Consider the following 19,704-nt stretch of genomic DNA (forward strand, 5'->3'; position numbering starts at 1 on the left):
AGGATTGCCATCATATTGAAGTGCCTACAATGATGAACTTCACCTTTGATACTGATGTCTATTAAGGACGTTGTCTCAAACTCTCTGAATAACAACACCGAGGCTCACTGACTTTTCCAGATGCCTTGGGGTTGCCACAGAGCTATCTCCTGATGAAATCAGTGTTGTCAGGGGAGGGATGGACCCTTGGAACTTTCTGTATAGATGGCTGACTATCCCAGACCAGTTCCTGAGAGCTTCCTCACCAGTAGGAGACAGATCAGGTCCAGAGCAGCTTTACTTCAACTATATTATCTCCATCTCAACACCCCGTAAAGGAGACTGCTTGTGGCATCACGCCAATCTCCAGAGGAGAACAAGAAGGCAAAGCAAAACTTGGGCAAAGCCAGAAACCAAACTCAGATCCCTTTAATTCCCACATGGGCCCCATCAGATAGACCTGCAATGTGTCTGAAAACAAGAGTGATTTACATTTCAAGAACACTAGTGAATGAGCCGTCATTTTCCTTAAACAGTCAGCTGAGCGATGTCATGAAATGTTTCACTGCATTTGATTTTTCGGATGTAGACTATAAGGGGGTAGACGCTAGGGGTTCTCAATCCTTGAGTTTCTTCTACCTCTAGTTTAGGAACTTCTTAGGATATATCTTAGAAAAAAGTGCAATTCTAGGATGCTGGGCAGGTTTTCCAGGACCAATAAGTTCAAGTGAGGGGTAGAGAAGAAAGTTCTCACCGGAGCCATTTTGGTCAAAGGACTTCCGCTCTTGGTCGAAAGAAGAAGCTCCCTAGGGCAGCTTCCAGGATACCATGTCTGAACTGGATTTCTCTGATGTCCCCCTTCATTCCCCATTTATGACGTTAATGATCACAATGCCAACATAATGGGAAATCTGTTGGAGTCAGTCAAACCAATAAACTGTGGTTGCACCAACAGAACAACAGAAGAGACTGAATTTTTCACTCAAGTGTACCATTTTTTAAAAAAGGTACCCTGTGAATATATTACAAACCAGTGAATTATACACTTTAAAATGGTAAATTTTATGCTATATGACTCAATTGCGGCTATAGTTATAATTATTTGTGTAATGACTTTAATGCTGGCCTCCCACACTGGATAGTAAGCTCCTTGAACGCAGGGACTATTCTTATTTTGTTCAAATCTATACCCCATGTGCCTAACACATACTAAATGCTTAATAAATACTGTTTTTTTTTAAAATGAAGCCCAAAGACACAGCCATGAGGTGAAGTTTAGCAAAAACATTTTGAGAGGACACCAATTACAGGTTTTTCTTCCTCTTAAACAGCAGCAAATTCAACATCTAAGACATATGGCAATTGAACTGACTATCTGCCAGTCTATTCACCTGTCCATCCATACAGCCACCCACTAATCCAATAGATGCAGAGGCCCAGGGTTCAGCGGTAGACTCCGTGTGTGCCTCCAACAATTAGCATAAGGAGAAAAAAAAAAAAAAACCTATAGCAAAATGTGGCGTAGTCTGCCAGAGGCTAGACTTTGTAGTTCAAATGTCCTTTCAAGGAGAATTCAGCAGAGGACCTTCTGCAGCAACAATAAGCAAGGCAGTGAATTTCGATTTTAGCAAAGCCTGCCCAGGCACAGAGATAAACAACAATTTTTCAACTGGAGAGATCTTGTCAAAGGACAAACTAATTTTAGCATTCATTTATTTCCCTGCTAGATTTTTATGGCTGGTGAAACAACACACATGGGCGGGCAATGACAGGCACCCGGGCATGTAGACGAGGTCCACACATACACGGCCCTGGCTTCCTGTGAAGGCCAAGAGCAGAGCCTGGTGATCATTCCAGAGGGGGATGCTGAGGCGAGCTGCAGCCCCTAGACTGGTAACACCGGGCTGTGCAATGAGGTTGTGTCGGAAAATGACCACCAATGAAGATGGAGGGCCTTGGAGAAACGGGAATGGATGTGCTAACTTAGCTTGTCAATTGCTGCTGTGAATTCTGATTTTGTAGAGGCAGAGAAAGGGGAGGAAAGTCCAGGATAAATCAAGGTCCTCTGCCTTCTCAAATGCACCAAGGCCTGAATGCCAGGGTGTTGAATCCAACCACAGTGACAATGATCCAGTGTGTGCCCCATGCAGGCGAGCGAGTGAGCGAACAAGAGAGAGAGAGAGGCGAGGGGGAGAAGATCGTAAGGAAAATAGGGAATTTACCTCTTCTCCCAGGGGCTTGTAAAAATATATTCAATCATGTATTTTTTATAATAGTCTTCAAAATAAATTCTGCACATACCCTCTCACCAGGAGACAGCGCAGCACTGGAGACAGCTGTCTCTAGAACCAGTCTCGCACTCAAGAGCCTAATTTAAAATACTGGTTTCTAAATTACCATCCACCAATTAGCAACAGTCTGATTTTCAAAAAGCTCTGTATGTACTTTCAATAACTCTTCTAGTCTCAATGAAAAACATACTTTTTTTTGTTCAACCCAAATTTTTATAGGAACTGACCATAGACTACATTAACATAGACTGCCTTAATCAAGTTCATCCCTTAAGAAAGCATGATTTAGAGACGAAGCAGTCACTGGTGTTGATCCAAAACACTAAGCCCTTGAAACAGACAAGGACACAGAAAACAAACTATGGTTACCAGGGGGGTAGGGGTAAATCAGGAGTCTGGGATTTGCAGATATCAACCACTATATACAAAAATAGAAAAACGATAAGGTCTCACTGTTTAGCACAGGGAACTAGAATCAATATCTTATAATAACCTATAATAATAATGAATATGAGAAAGAATATATATGTGTGTGTATAACTGAATCACTATGCTGTACATCAGAAACTAATGCAATGTAAATCAACTATACTTTAATATAAATAAAATAAAATTAAATTAAATAAAATTAAATTAAAATACAATAAAACACTGGCCCTTGCCCAGGAAGCCTGTGTTCGAGAAGGCTCAGGAGGCAAGGAGGGACAGCCGCATCCCAACTTTGGGAGCTTTATCAGAGACTCTCAGTGGACAGAGATGCAATGACTTGCCTGAGGTCACAAGCAAAGGAACCAGCTGATCTGGGGACCGAACCCCTGAACACCAGTGCCACACTTACCTTCTCCTTGGGGAAGTAAATAATTAGTGCTGGAGCCTAATGAGGTGCAGGTAGCAGCCTAATGTTGGCTTGGTGGGGTCCTGACTAAGCCACTAAGCAACCGAACAATTTCCACATCATCTTCTTAAGCTCTGTAGTGATGGGTGGAGGGGGCTCTCTCCCTCCACCTGACCAGAGGCCCTTGGATGGAGAGCGGGAGCCTCCGCTGAAGAGACAGGGTGTCCGTGGGCTGTTTTTCTTGCTTTTCAAGGCTGGGCATCCTGGGCTGGCCCACGAGCCTCAGAGTTAGGAAGCATGGCTTTGTTGTCAGAGTCCTGAGTTCAGAGTCTCTCCTGCCCCTTGCTAGCTAAAGGCCCTTGTGCTTACCCTCGTTAAAAAGAACTAATGGTTATTGATGCTTGCTGGGTACTGTGCGAAGAGCTTCACAAAAGTCTTGACGTTTCAGCGTCAAAGGAATCTTATCAACTGTTATTTTTAAGATGAGGACAATGAAACTGTGGCCAAGATCACAGTGCAGGAAGGTGGGTCCAAATGCCAGCTTTGTCACCTATGGGGGTAATTTCCCTGAGTTTCAATTTCCTCATCTGCAGGATGGGTGAAACCACATATTAAGCTCACCAGTCTGTGGTGGGCTGACTGAGATAGTGTGTAGGAAGCCCAGTGCCTGGTACATCAAGGGCCCTGAAAATTTATTAGCTGCCGTTACGAGAGCAGCAGCAATGGCTCATATTACAGAGCAATGACTCTGCCTTCCCTTTTCCCCTTTCAGTTCCACAAATATCACATACCAGGTTCTGTGCTAGGCTGGGGTTACAGAGACAGAAAGACCTGGTTCCTGCCCTGCCCTGATGAAGCGCAAAGTCTGCAAGGGTCTCAGACATGCCAATAGGTAACTCTCTTACTCCATGAGGAGTGGTACTCCAGATGGATGTATGACAGGCTCTGTGTACACACAGGAAGAAGTCACAGAGGGGCGCTGTTGAAGATGGCCTCTGAGGGGTGCATAGGAGTTTGCCAGCCAAAGGAGGAGGATCCATCTAGACACACAGAAAGCACACACAGAAGCAGAGAGAAGTAGAGAGGAGGGTAAGGGGATGAGAAGTTGCTCACTATTACTAGAGCAGCAGGAACAAAGACAGGAACTGGGCTGAAAAGGGGACTGGGGCACAGTCGGGAAGGGCCTTGATGCCAGGTGAGACTGAGAAGGCAGTGCGCAAATGAGTAATGAGTTCTGGCTTTCGTTTCCAAGAGAACACGGACTTTTCAGTACCTCCACCATTCCACACGCCATTTTTGGTAAGCACTGTCTCACTGATACTTCCTTCTACAGATTTTCCAGAACACACTACCTGTCTGGATTCTGTCTGAGTCACTCCCGACCTTTGGGAAATGACCAGACTTGCAGGGTAGACCTCACCACCCCTCTAGCTAAAAGAGACCTGTGGAGACAGCAGGCCTAATATAAGGAAATTTCTCAACAAAATAGGTGCATCCTATGTAGCTATGAAAAAACTCTGGAATCTCACAGGACCTGTTAGAACAAATACGCCAGATTCTGAGTCCAACGTTTACTCAGCAGACCTCTTCTCCTCCTTTAAATGTAATGAGGCAACAATATGGAACAAGTGAAATGGGTCTGTGAGTCACCTTCGGAAGGAGAGCAAGATGACCCCTCATTCTCAAAGTTCACAGTTCGCCCCAGCCTGTATAAGGAACACAAGTGGACTGTCGCTCATTATGAAAAAAATCACCTTCTATCAAGAACTCAGGGAGGAGAGAGGGGATGAGATGGGCAAGAAATGTATGTACTAACCTGATCAAGTTCATTGTATTTCTATTTTTTAATTAGTTTTTATTTTGAAAATTTTTTTGGCTGGGGGAGGTAATTAGGTTTATTTACTTATTTATTTATTCCTTAATGGAGCTTCTGGGGATTGAACCCAGGACCTCATGCATGCTAAGCAGGCACTCTACCACTGAGCTAGACCCTCCTCTGAGTTCACTGTATTTCTAATAGAGCACAACACTAAAAAAACAAACAAACCCTCAGATGCAAGAAATGAAAGCAATATAAACAGAAAAAAAAAATCAAGTCTGGGTGATTACTTTTCTTCAAAGACATATCAGTCTGTCTTTATTTTCTGGACACACTTTTGGTTTAAATGTGAACATAGCAAAGAAAAATGGCACAGAAGACATATATATGCAATATTCCTTGCCAACAGCAATATAAATATATGAACATAAATATCAACATATGCTTTGTTGCATAAGATTAAAAAAAATGATGTGGGCTGATGAAAAATCCTTGCATTTGAGTGTTTCATCAACATCCAAGTCCCTAAACAATAAATGCTTTCACAGTGCTCTCTACTCCATTACAATAGGCCTGACGTTTATATTCTCAGTTTATTAGGATGTAAATAGAGTTTCTGGACAAACCTGTAAAAGGATCCATTTAGTTTAGGGTCTCTTAGAAATCAGATGAATAAACTTCACTCTGCATCATAGAAGGACAAACCGACAAGACAGTCTAACAAAGTTGCCTGAGTCCTTTTGAAGAAAGCCCATCTTTTTGTCAGAAAAGAAGCTGTTACATTTGACTTAAAGGAAGAAGAGGATGCATCTGAAATGCAAAAATATAGTTGGAAAAAACTGGATTATTTTAAAGTTGTCAGTGCTACTAATAAAACTGCAGCACTCAAATTGAGGCAAACACTTACAATTTTACTAAGGAAACACTTGGAAACCGCTTTGCCCTCAGTTTTTAGGCACAGAAGCTGAGGCCAAATATGGCCCATTTCATTTACCAATCCACTCCCTGCCACGTTCACCTCCAGGTGGAAACATATCACAGAGTGATTCTGAGACTCACAGCATAGGCTTAACACGTTAAAACCAAATCAAGGCGAGTCCTAATCAAAGAACACGGCGCTGCGGTTTCTCTATCCTGGGTTGTCCCCAACTGACACACAATGAAACAAAACTTAAAGCAGCCTTTGGAAAGAAAGTCTCAGGTTCGAATGTCATCCTTGATTAGGTTTTCCTGCAACAATAGGACTTTATAAATAATACAGACTAGACAGCACAAGTAATCAAGAAATATTTCTTTGGTGTTCATGTCTTTTGGGGAACTCCTCCAACAACTGTGCTGGCAGAGGCTGAGGAGGACAGGCACCCAGATCACCGTTTCCTAACTTCCTGCTCCGTGCGGGCTGGGGCACCATTCAGCACCGCTCCCCACTGCGCTCTAGCACTGCAGGCTCCTCAGAACATCCTGGAACTGGTACCTGCTCCTTTTCAGAGGGTGTGAGAGTTCAATTATCATCTCAAGCAAAATCTGCTCTGATTTTGATCAAGCCTGGAAGAGCCACCTGAGGCCACACCATGAGCCACTGGGGCTCAGAGCACAGAACACAGCCATGGAGAACAGATGTCACTGCAGGGAGGTTCCTTCAATGGCTGGGAACCGCCAATCGGGAGTATCCACAGCTCTAGGGACACCAGCCACTTCTGGGGCTCACCTGCAGTTCACTTCCATCTCCCCGAGTCGGTCCTGGAGATGAAGTGCGCCCGATGACGGGGAAAACCCTGGCTCAATCCTCTGACCCTGGTTCAGCAGGAGGGCTGGCGCGCGGCAGGAGTGAGCGGGCTCGGGACGTCTGGAGCCTGTGCTGGCCACCTGGTCCCCGGAGCACGCCTCTGCACAGCGCTACAAAGACGTTGCTAAGCTAGTCAGACAAGAGCTCAGCTCCAGCGGGCCATGGGGACAGAGGTAGCAGCAGGAAAAGGCAGGCCTGAGTAAAGGAGGGGCCTAAGGGCCCTAGAGGGCCTCGTTAAGCCTCACTGGGGTGAACTGGTGCCACAGACTTTCCTCCCGAAAGCTAGGTGCGGCAAAGCGGGTTGAAGGGAAGAGAAATCTCAACACCTGCCTCATCTTCCACCTGCTGCTCAAAATGCGGGCCACTGGACCAGTAGCTCCAGCACTGCCCAGCAGCGTTGTAGAACTGTGGCATCACAGACCTCCTGAGTCAGACCCCGCGGTTCAACAAGGTCCCCAAGTGATTCTAATGTGCGTTAAAAACTTGGAAGCTGTGGTCTAGGCAGTGGTTGTCGTAGTGGGCAGCGTAAGACGACCCACAGGGGTGGAAATTACCACGCTTCTCCTTATATTTGTCTTATCACATCCCTTGTAAATCCTACGTATGTGCAGGTTTTAGCATGTACACAGTATTTTAATAATTTAACAACAAACACAACGTCTAATGGAGGAACAAGCTCTTTTTGACACAACCAAAACCAGTTTAGAGACCACTACCTAAAGCAGAAATTCCTAAATCTTCCTCTAAGTTACAAATCCCTCTGAGAAACTGGTGAAAGCTACAGAGCCCACCTCACCTCGGTGCAAAATGTGCATCACTGCCGAGGCTCCACGTTCATGGCCCCCATGCTGAGTCAGGGTAGAAGTGGATGCTGGCTGAGTCTGTCCCTACAACATACTCCAAGTTCCCACAGAGTGAGATTTCTGCTTGTGTTTGCTGTAAATGAACTCAGTGGTGGCACGTGGCACTGCTGTAACTCGCTAGTCACCCCGAATTTTAGCACACAGACGCGATCTCAGCACTGGGGTAGGTGTGGGCTGGCCCCCACCGACCTCCTAGCAGAGGACAGACTGATCAAGCGGGAACATTCCTGTGTGGTGATGAAACATGCTGCCAAGTTCCTCGCATCTTTTGCAAAAGGCAATGCAGATTTTTACAGATTAAACAAAGTTCCACCTAGGGCTGATTTCCAGAGCATTTCGCTTTAGCTTGCCTAAGGATCTATACATATATCAACTCTATACGGATTTATTTAAAAATCCATAACTGTGCTAATAAAATATGCAATCACTCAGAGAGCCAGGGATTCTAACAATGTATCCTATTTATCACCCCTATTTAAATAAACACACATTGATAAATTTTTCATTATAGCCCGTAACTATGTTTGCTTAAAATCGGAGTTGGCAGGGCACCCTCCTGAAGAAAGGCTGCACGCTTTGCAAATTTGACAGTCCCCGTGTCTGGAATTTGGCCTGGCCTGAATCCGCTTTACTGTGGTTCAACTGTCAGTGTGGGATTGCAGCAAGCATTTCCAGCACTAGCAGGAAGCTTTTTGTCCACCTACTGAAAGATGAAACACACTCGAGCACACAGGAGACGGTTCCCTAGACAAAGCCCCTTTAAGCTCTTTCTTGGAATGAAACAGATGGTGAGAGGAGACTGACTGATATCCAGGAATTCTCAAACCTCAGAATATGCCCGAATCATCTGGGGAACCTGAGAAAAACACAGATTTCAAGGCCCCAGCTTCACAGATGCAGAACGCCACGAGTAGGGGCCCAGACTTAGCATTTTTACATAGAGCTTATTTTTTTAAGAGCATTTTGAGGTTCACAGAGAAACTGCACAGAAGACAATAGGTCCCATTACACCCTCCCTCCCCTACCGCCAGTTTCTCCTAAATTAACAGCCTGCATCAGTGTGGTACATGTGCTACAACTGGTGAACTACTACTGATAAAATTATTATTATTTGATACTTATCATTATTTGATAGTAATAACTAACATTACGAATTATGATTAATAGTATTGATACGTTATTAACCAAAGTCCGTCTAAGAGTGCACCGTGCTGTACAGCTCTTTGGTTTTTTGCAGGCAGTCAGGATCAAGCTGTCAGAAATGCTGCTTTAAGTCTTGAGACCTGGATGGAGCAGTTGTGAGCTAGGCTGGCCCCAACTTCCCTAGGAATTAGAGTCACCATCTTGTGACTACAGTATGATGGCAATTTAAATTTCAAATTCACGTAAATTAGTCTTGGCCCTGTACTGTTAAGGGGACCATGTGCACGTTAAGAGTACCCGATTCCCGATTCCTAATGGCCCCTCTATCTCAGATCAAGGCCTGATAAGAGTTGTTAGAGCTCTAAGTTTTTTCTAAAATATTGCTAACTCTTGGTCGTGGACTTTCTGGCCTACAGGCCCCAGAACAGACCAACTGTGGAAACTGAGACCGGGCAGGGACTGAGGGGGCAGTGCCAGGGAGGCTGAGCGCAGAGTCCTGGGAGCAGCATATGGGGGGCACAGCTGGGGCATCGTAATTAGATGCCTCGACCCTGGAAAAGCCTTCCGCTTGGTTAAAACAATCCACCCTCCCAGGCACTTCTTAGACCCTGAGACCGCGTGCCAATCTTCTGGACGCTGCCACACCTTATCGTTCCTGCAATTTCTGACAAGACCCCCCACCCCACCCCAAAGTGCTCTATGACACAAGAGCACTCCCTTGCTATTCGCCTAAAGTCGGTGGAACTGATGCCCGCATTCAGGGCTGTGTGTTCCCTTTCAAAGAAGACTAGAGGCTCCTGACGGTGGAGTCAGACATCCAGAGTCTCCTTCCCTTCCTGTCTCATGGAGACGCCCCCAGGTAACAGCCAGCATCACTACTGGACTGGGCAGAAGCCAGCGAGCCCTTGAGTTGAGGCTCATGCAGGTTTCACTTTGTCTTATCTTGGCTGAGGCTGAAATGCTCAGGTGTTCTGAAAACAGGTGGAGTATACAGGTGACTAACATAACTTGGGGACAACCCTTCTGCAGACTGAGGCACAGAGCAGGCCTCGGAGCCTGGAAGGAGCTAGGGGGCTGCAGGAAGTGCCACATTAGAACCACATGCAGGCTGCAGCCCTAGAGATGGTCCGCATTTTGAGGCCCTGCTGTGAGGCAGGCACTGGCCTGGGTGCTTGGGACACAAGAATCAGGTGAGGGGAAAAGTGTCGCTGTTTGCATGGGGTTCAGCAAGGCCCAGAGTAGGGAGAAGGGCCAGAAAAGCCTTCGTAGAGGAAGAAATCCTTGATTGGAATCTTGAAGGATAAGAAGGTGCTTGCCAGTAGCCCTGGGTTGAGGGCAAGGAAATTAAGATAGTTCACACAGACATACATGCACCAATACAAAGGATCTAAAAATAAAACGTACAGTGGATTCACTGAATTGTCTCAGATGCTAAATTCCTACCAGGTAGTATTTTCATTAAGAAAAGCATCATTCTGGGCACTCATTCCAAGTGGAATTCAACAAATGTATTTCCAATATAAGGAAATCCACATATAGGCTTCTGGGCTTCAAGCACAGGGATTAAGCCAAAACTGGGTGACCGCAGGATACTCGAATTACCTGCCAGTAAATCCGACAAGCCCAGCAGACACAACAGCTGACAACACAGGATGCCTGACCCTGTGCTCTTTCCCATGTGTCCCCGAGCCCCGGTCACCTTCGGGACACCGGTTCTCTGTGCAGGTGGGCTCATCGCCAGGCCAGGCAGGAGTTTGAAAAAGCATCTTCAGCGTTACAAATTTATCATTGTAAACAAATATCCTCACACACACTCTAACCCCCATGCAGAGTGCGATGTCTTTATGTCAAGCAGAAAGGGGCATGCGATTTTTAAAGTTTGAAAAGCACCGAGTTAAGATTTATGAGGATGGGAACCAGCCATTTTCCTCCTGGGAAGTTCAGATTTTGAACTATTTAAGTACCAGGCCTCCATAAGAAGAGAGGCTATCTATGCAAGTGCTGTGCAGCCTGACAAGTGGCCCAGGACACAGCCACGTGGAGGGAACAAGGCTGCAGCTGAGAGCACGGATGTGGCCCGTCTGCGCCCTGAGCCACAATAGGCAGATCTCACGGCTGCCTCTTTGGGGTCCCACTCCTCCCCACAAAGAGCTGCACTGCATAATCCTGGTAATATAGGGCATGTCGAAATTCTCCAAGTCTAAAAAACAAAACAGAGTCCTAAAGTGAAAAAGGCATCTTTAACAAACCAAGAGCCTCCAGAAAAAGGAAAAATCAGCCCATCCTCCGGCTGGGCACATCCCGAATAATGCCTGGGTCCCTCCCACACGAGCCTACAGGAAAAGGGCCGTTCCTACTAAGGCTGATGATATAAAACATACATGCTGAGTATCTGGGGGGTACAGAGGGAAATGAGACATCCCTGCATCTATTTAGAGAAAAGTGAAATAATATTAAGCCATGTTAGCTAAAGGCTCCAAGGAAGACTTCTAGGAAGACGGGGGCCCCCCAGGCATGGGAAGCTAGTAAGAAAAGGTTTAGAGGGAGGCGTCACAGGCCCCACTCAAGGGCAGCACCAGTCCAGCCCCCTGTGTAAGGAGCAATGTCAGTGCCACCGCAAAGGGCTCATGGACCTGAGCTGAAGTTAGTCACGTTGCCCCGTGGCTAAATTCTCTGTCGTCCATGATTTCCTAAAAAGGAGTCAACAGTAAAACCGGTAGAGCAGGGAGTTCAGTGTGAAAGGCAAAAACTGTCTCCCCCTAGAACACCAGCATGTACGGGCCGGGACGGTGCCACAGGCATGCCGGCAGCAAGGACAGGTGTGTCTGCCCGCAGCAAGGCGGCTACTGGGGCTGGGAGGCTACCTGGGCATGAGACACCCAGGAGCCAGGCGTCCAGGCAAACCAGCAGCCTGGGGACAGACAAAGGGCGGCCCAGGGCTGTGTGTGCCCGAGGCGGCAGGGGCACCTGGCGGAGGCAACTCTCTGGCGGGGAGGGCGGGCTGCGAGGGAGCCGAAACCCAAGCCAGTGACCTCCAGGGCAGAAATCAAGCAAGAGCTGGTGGCTGACAGGCTCCTCAAATTACCTCCTATCAGGGCAGCAGGAGCTGCAGTCACAACAGCTGTCTGGGGCTGCACAGACACAGGGGGAGCAGGGGCCTGACTTTCTCCCTCTTCCACTTGTCCAAGCGTTTCCACTTTCACAAGAATGGGAGACAGACCAGCTGAAGCAGTCATTCAAGCTGGGCAGGGCCAAAGCCCAATCGTCTAGACTCTGCATAGTGAGTGTGAGCTTGTTAAATGCTGTAACATTTTTACACTTTAAAAAACTTTGAATTTCACCCTACAATCTACAGAGCGTAACTCACAGGAACAGTTCGGCAGGTGTGCACACCCTGAGCCAACAGTGGTTCTTGTTAGCCACGGTCCACTCTGCCTCCAAACCCCGATATCTGCCAGACCAGAACCTGCAGCAGGGGAAGAAGCTGGGTCTGATGTTTGTGTTTATTTGAAGGGGGCATGGGTGAGAATATTTTTAGAAGAGACAGCTTTGGTGCCCTGCTACCACTCCCAGGCCGGCACAACCTGTGGAAATCTGGCTTGTCAAAGAGACCTCTTTTTCCTGAGCACAATGCCCAGCTCTGTTCCAACCTTGTTAGAACCTCAGTGATTCCTGTGGGAACTGGACGCCCTGAATCTTACACCAGGAAGAACTTTTAAAGGTCCCCTCTCTCAGCATCTCATCTCATGCAGGAATCCCTTCTGCAACACGTGGACCTGGGTTTCCAGATCCTGCTTAATTACTCTTAGGAACGGGAGGCTTGTGTCCTTATGAAAGAGCCCACCCTAGTTTGGACAGGTGTACTTTTCAGCCTGATTTTCATTACACTCATTAATGGTCACTTTGGTGTCTAGGAGACGAAAAATGAAAGTCTAATGTCCACCCACAGTTTGAGTTTGATCCTCTGGAACCTATTTCTCTTCTAAGCATGTCTTGTGCCAAGCAGATTTAGTTTCTATAAACATTTCTATTACATCCCGAACCTGTTTCCCTTCCTCATCATCCTTCCCTAAAGAAACCTTTGCCTGATTCTGAACCTCTTCAAACTTGCACCAAGAACAAAATACACTCTTGTTGCCTCCCACATTATTATCCTATTAATCCAGTTGACAGCTGGGATTTATAGAGCTCCCTAAAACCTAGAAACATCTCTGGGTCCACTGTACATTGTCCCAACTCCTGAAGCAGAGACCCGTGAGCATCTTCAAATGGTGGTTCCCCCATGTTCACAGCGGCACTATTTACAACAGCCAAGACATGGAAGCAACCTGAAGGTGTGTTGAGAGATGACTGGATAAAGAAGTTGTGATACATACACACACACACACAATGGAATACTCCTCAGCCATAAAAAAGAAAGAAATAATGCCATTTGTAGCAACATGGATGGACCTAGAGATCGTCATACTAAGTGAAGTCAGGCAGAGGAAGACAAATATCATATGATATGACTTATAGGTGGAATCTGAAAAAAATGATACAAAGAAACTCATTTACAAAACATTTAGAAACAGACTCACAGATATAGAAAACAAACTATGGTTACCAAAGGGGAGGGAGGGGGAGGGATAAATTAGGAATTTGGGATTAGCAGATATAAACTACCATATATAAAATAGATAAACAACAAGGTCCTACTGTATAGCACAGGGAGCTATATTCAGTAGGTTATATATAACCTACAATGAAAAAGAACATATATGTATAACTGAATCACTATGCTGTACACCAGAAACTATCACAATATTGTAAATCAACATACTTCAATTAAAAAAAAATCAAATGGTGGTTTCAGGCAGCCAGATTTTGGAGTTATTTGCTATACAGCCATAGAAACTACAACACAGAGTTTACCCAGCAAGCAAGGTGGAGCCACAGAGAAATTATAAGCAGGTCGTAACGTAATCAGATTTCTGCTCTAGAGAGATTGTTCTTGTCTGGGTGGAGGGTGGATTTGTTGGACAAGTTCTGAGATCAGAGGCAGGGAAAGCAAGGAAGGGACGAAGGCAATCCTCTGGGGGAGAGACATGAGCAGTGTGACAGAGAGAACCACAGCAGGAGATTGTGAAGGCAGAATCCATCCACCTTGGTGACTGGTCTTCCAGGAACAAGGGAGCGGGAGTCTGAGATTCTTTCCGGGTTCTGGCTGGGAAGAAAGATGGATGCGGACATACTGGAAGAGGAATAGCTTTGAGGGGGAGAAGAGGAGTTAGATTTTCAATATGTTTATACAACTTCCAGGGTTTTCAGTGAAAACCCTGAGGCACAGCGGCTGTGCCTGCAGTCAGTCTGCCTGCGTTCCAGTCCCGACTCCCGGATTCACCGGCTCTGGGCGAGATACTGACGCCCTCCAAGCCCCTGCATCCTTGTCAGAAGAATGGGAAGAAGACCACAGAGATTCCGGGGAGGCCGACTGGAGACAATGTGTGTGAAGTGCTGCACGTGGTGCCGGGCATTTAGAAACGCTCCAGGCGGTAGCTGCTATTATCATCACCATCCTTATTATTAACTGGGAGGTAGACTTGGTCAGAGGCTGGCAGGTCCTCTGTATGCAAAAGGCCTGGCTGCAGGGCATCACATGAGAGCCGTTCCCAAGGGACCTCGCACACACCTCTGGTGAACGAGCAGTGAGACCACTCAACCGTGAAGTCTGTGTCCACTTCTAAAACAGCTACGCCAGCCTGCAGAGGCGGCAGGGAAGCCAGCCCAACAGCCGTCCTCAGTCTTTGTCTTCCTCCCTCTCTCCCAGCTCAACGGCTGAGTGGTTTTAATTAACAGCTCCCACAGAGTAAGGTAAAAGTCACTCGATTAATAAAGCTCTCACTTGCCGTGCATGGTTCCGGGGTCTCCGGGTGGCGCTGAGCTTGTAATTGTGTGTTTTGTTTGGGTTCGCGGTGGGTGGGAGGCTACGCCGCTAGAATTTCCTGGGAGAAATGCAGGTATCACCCCGACAAAGGTGACTGAAATGCCCACTTTCATGAGATTTCACACCCGGAAGCCACACTGCAGTGAGGCGCTTTGGTAAATCAGCGTGCAACACGGCTCAGCTCAGAACCTTCCTGTCTCTGAGCATCTTGGTTTTCGTTTCCAAAACACACAGAACCAGTTTTGTCCCCATTCACTTTCTGCACAAGCACCTGGGGAATGTTGACATAAGTGTTTCTAATGCTACAGTAAAGACCTGTGACATTTAATTGAAATGAATTGTGAAATAATGCTTTCGAGGCAAACAAAAGTATCTGCCTTTGCCTCCGCCACAGCCAGCCTCCGTGGTCCTGGCACAAGCATTTGCCAAATATTTCTCCAAGTTCCTGTGCAACTCAGTCCTCGGAGCCTTACCCCTCTGAATACCACCTTCCTGCTCTCTTTATCGCTCTATTGCTCCCAAATATGGCGATGGGGAAATCCAGGGTCTCCATATGTCCACAGATGGCCACTCCTCCTTGGTGGTCTTGCCTTGCATATAATCAGAGCTACAGTGAGAAACCACACTACAGAGTTCCTGGAGCACAGGCTCTGAATTCAGCCCTGCTGACCCCTTGGTTCTAGCAGTTACTACCTGCGTGACCTATTCGAGTAACTCAGCCTCTCTGAGCCTGGTCTCCTTGATCATAAAAAGAGGGTGAAAAACAGCCTTTATTGCAAAAAACTGATGTAAAGAGTGAGACGATATATGTAATGACCTCAACAGAGCACCTAGCACACAACAGAGATGCCAAAGCAGCTAAGTTGTTGTGTAAGACCACACCACTGCTGCAGGACACACAAAAAGACATGCGCCAGCAAGCACTGTTAGCGCCTTCTCTGTGGCCTTCTCCGTCTCAGCAGAACCAACACACTTATCCTGGCCTATGTTTCTGACAACTTGAGTTGACTTCACCCGGCAAACTTCACTGCTCAGGTATGTGAAATTTCTCATTTCAAAACAGATGCCTGGGCGATTCTAAGTACCAAGCTCTGGGCGCGGGGACAGGGACACTGACAATGCAGCAGAGAGAACCACAGACCCTTGTCTCCCACTTGTCCCCAGATCACAAAGTGCACGTGGGCTTGATTTATCTGAATCTTATTTCACTTTGGGCTCTCAAAAGTCATCAGCCCTCCAGGTGTCCACGCCAGGGTGTCTGTCTTACTCCAGAGCTATTTCAGGATTAAGAGAAAAGGTTAAAACCTTAATTTCTCAGGGAGATTTCTTATCAGGACCTGGGGATTCTGGAAGGGATGCAATGATTTTCCAAGGCATGCACTGACTCTTGATTTGTGGTCGTATCTTGGGCAGGATGCATGAGCCTCAAGCCCTCACAGATGTTTCTACAGGCTGATGTGTTGTTCTTTGTCTCTGGACTGCAGGTAAACTGCCTTTTGCCCCCAGAGGACTCATTCTCACTGATGACACGGCAAGGCCTACTACGTGCAGACTGTGATGGCTTATTTTATGTGTCCACTCAGCTAGGATGGGAGATCCAGATACGTGGGCAAACATGAGTCCAGATATTGCTGTGAAGGTACTTTTCAGAGGAGATGAGCACTTAAATTGGTAGACGTTGAGTAAAGCAGATTATTCTCCAGAATTAGATGGGCCGCATCTAATCAGTTGAAGGCCAAATGAGGAAAAAGACTGATGTTCCCCAAGGAAGAGGAAATTCTGCCTCTAGGCTCTTTGGACTCAAGTTGCAACATCTACTTTTCCTCTGGAGAACAATATACAGATCAACTCTGACTCAGTTACCAGAGAACTGGTTATGATGCTCAAGCGTAAGAAATGACATGTTAATCCTCATAATAAATGTTCTAAGTAGGAAGAAAAGAGTAGGAAGCCAAACAGACGAAACAATTCCAAAAAGCCCAAAAGGAATGACCGCTCCACACCATTCTACACATGCCAGACACTTTAGAAACACCATCTCCTTTCTTCCTCACTATCCACCGAAGACGTAGGATACCACTGCATAGCTGGGAAACAGACTCAGAAAAGGCAGCACATTCACCAAGGTCACACAGCTGGCAAGCAAGGAATATGAAGTCAGGTCTTCTGACTCTGAGTCTAAAGCTTCTTCCCTTATACTATATCTCCAGAGCAGCATGCTGAGAGGACCACGAGTTCCCGACCAAATTTAAGTTTCTTATCTTGATCTGAGTACAGGCACATATGGCCTATTTTTTTTTTTTGAGTCTTTCAACATGGGCTTATTGTCTCAGAGCCAAAATACTCCCAACCTCATCCAAATGTTTCTTTTCATCTTCACCTCAACTCGAACTTGGGGTCCTCCAACCTCGCCACCATAAATCTGTTGAGCCACTCTGTAGCTGCCGGCCCTCAACAAGTAACTAGGAAGGGAATTTTCAGTGATCTATCTGCACAAGATAAATGGAGACCGGGTTTTCTGGATGAGAGCTATGCAAAGGCTTCACAGCAAAACTAGGGGGACTTCAGGTCTACCTGGGGCACAGTTCTCTCCACTCAAGGTACACTTGCAAAGCGCTGAAAAGAGATGGAGACAGAGGAGCCTGCAGACTAGCACACACACCAGATAGTGGTCCTGAAGGAGGCAGAAAATAGCCAACTGCAGCAAAGCAACAAAGGCACCAGAATCACACTGAAATTCCAGCATGGGGGGAAGGAAGCAATAGAAGAGCATCCTTTCCATCTCTTCCCTGGGCTTTAAAACAATGAGGTTAACAGTAACCCTCTTGGGTCTTCATTTTTCTTACTCATAAAATGAAAATGCCCCACAGAGCCAGAGTTTCGGGGTTATGGATGGTACCTGGCTCACAGACGGTGTGATGCACATCAGCCCCTACTCCCCATCACCCCTCAGGGGCTCCGGAGGTGGAGCATGTTTTCCCTGGACGCGTCAGCACCCTCTGGTGAGTGGGAGCTCCTGGGTCCCAGGTTTACTCTGATGAGGATTTAAAATGACCAAAAGTGAGGCCCCAGAAAGAAGAGTACCAAATAGTCATTACCAGTCATACTTCAGAGCAAAGCCTGGGACAGAGGAGACACTTGTTAAATGTTTGTTGACTTGAAATAATGAACACACAGAGTCTTCTCTGCAGTGCTGATTAGTGGACCCAAAGCGCAATCTCCCTTGGCTGAACACCTGGGGCCAAGCTGAGCCAGGCCCATAGCGCCTGTGTGTTCTGTTGACAACCTTACCGAAGAGGAGCCCCGTGAGGGGCAGGAAGTCTGTTCCAACAAGACACCAGACAGTCTAGATGGCGTGAAGGAGAGGAAGGAGCGCCTTGCTAAGCGTGATTCAGCACAGCAGCTCCTCTGCATGGCGTGGTGGGCGCGGGATGGGGTGCTTCCGGGTGCTGTTTCCTACGTGAGCATCCCTAACGATCTCATCGCAAACCCCACTCACCCTAAGGAGATATCTCACAGGGGTTTGGGATGAGTAAGGGTGGAGGAGAGGGAGATACACTGAGTACTTTTATTCTGCACCAGGCACTGAACTAGGTATGAGATTACATCCCATCGCATAGAATCTTGGCAACATGCTCGTTATTATGAGGAGGGTCTGGAAGAGTCCAGCAGCACTTGGCACGTGTCAGCTCACTCAGTCGGGTCACTGCAACTCCAGGCATCGTTCTCATTTGCAGAGGAGGAAAGCTGGCTTCCCAAAAGAAGAAAGTGAGAACAGAAAAACCTGCCCTCTTCTCGGACTCCTCCCCACCCCATTGTGCCTCTCAATGCAAACATTTATCACCACCTGCCTTGGGTTAGAACTAAGTGTGGCGCACAGGGTGGTCCCCACCACAGGGCCAAAGCTTCTCCAGGGCATGAAATGGAAGGCTCTGGGACTGGGGTTTTCCTAAAGCCCCAGAGAGCACATTCCAGAGGCTGCCACGTACTCTGCTTAAATATTCAGCTGGCCCTGGTCTGGGGGTGGCTTGGATGCCTGAGACAGTCTGAGGGCACTGGGTGGGTGCCAACAGGCAAGAGGGCAAGCTGGTAAAGATGGAGAGTGCTGAGGACCAAGGTCAAAAATTCCCAGCCAGTGTCAGCTTGGACGCTTCCATGTCCCTTGTCCAAGTGGCCCCAGGTCCGGCAGAGTTTAGTGTGAGAAGTCTAACCCCTGTGTGTCTGTTCCCAGGGCCTTACCTGGAGCTGGGACCCCCCTCTCTGGACTCCCAGAATTTCTGACCTGAGCCCCCCTACCTGTCTTGAATCTCCAAACCCATCCCAGGCACCGTTCTCATAAAAACATTCCTCATGCCCTTATGTCTTCATGCCCCTGCTCGGCCTGGCCACTTGTTCATCTTTCAGTGTCCAGCTCCCAGGCCCTGAAGGTGCTGCCACCGCTGCTGGTGGTGGACGCTATGGCAGTGCTGATGCTCTGTCCATGCACACCGGGCTCTGTGCCAAGTTCACAGGCATGAGCCCACTGAAGCCAGCTCGGGAACGTGCTCCAGGACCCAGGGCCACGGGTGGTGGAGCCGCCACGTTGGACTTCCCACGGCCCCCATCTCTCAGGAGGCTCTTGGTCTCCCCCTCACGTCCCTGCAGAGTGCACTGCTCCCACACCATCCCACGCTGACCTAAGTGCCCTCCTCCTTCTAGGAGCTCCCCCCATGCTGTTAGAACCATGGCGGCTCTGGGTCTGGTTCATTTCCCCTGGCCTCAGTGTCTTGAAGCACAGTCCCCAGTACACAAGAAACTCAATAAACACTTTCTTAATGGAATTTCACTGTCTTTTGCCTGGAGCCTCCCCAGAAGGCAGACCAAAGGAAGGGTTTCCAGTTTCCACCTCCAGGAGAGCCTGAATGCTAGAGGGTGTCTCTGAGGACTGGCATGCAAAGGGGCCACCTCAGAAGGGCCTGAGGTATGGTTTTCTTCTCCAAAGCACCCACTTTTGTCCCCAGCTCCCTTTCCTTCCCTGCAGGATGCGGGTGGGTGGGGGAGATGGGAATGGATTCAAATCTCA

At 47.4% G+C, this 19,704-nt stretch overlaps 1 protein-coding gene across 9 annotated transcripts in view; it reads right to left on the reverse strand.

The window, feature by feature from the left end:
* NAV2 (neuron navigator 2) overlaps positions 1 to 19,704 on the reverse strand; it is a 690,497-nt gene that overhangs the window by 116,469 nt on the left and 554,324 nt on the right. The gene's annotated exons all lie outside the window — the stretch shown is intronic.

This window comes from Camelus dromedarius, chromosome 12 (assembly GCF_036321535.1).
Source record: "Camelus dromedarius isolate mCamDro1 chromosome 12, mCamDro1.pat, whole genome shotgun sequence".
Taxonomy (NCBI): Eukaryota; Metazoa; Chordata; class Mammalia; order Artiodactyla; family Camelidae; genus Camelus; species Camelus dromedarius.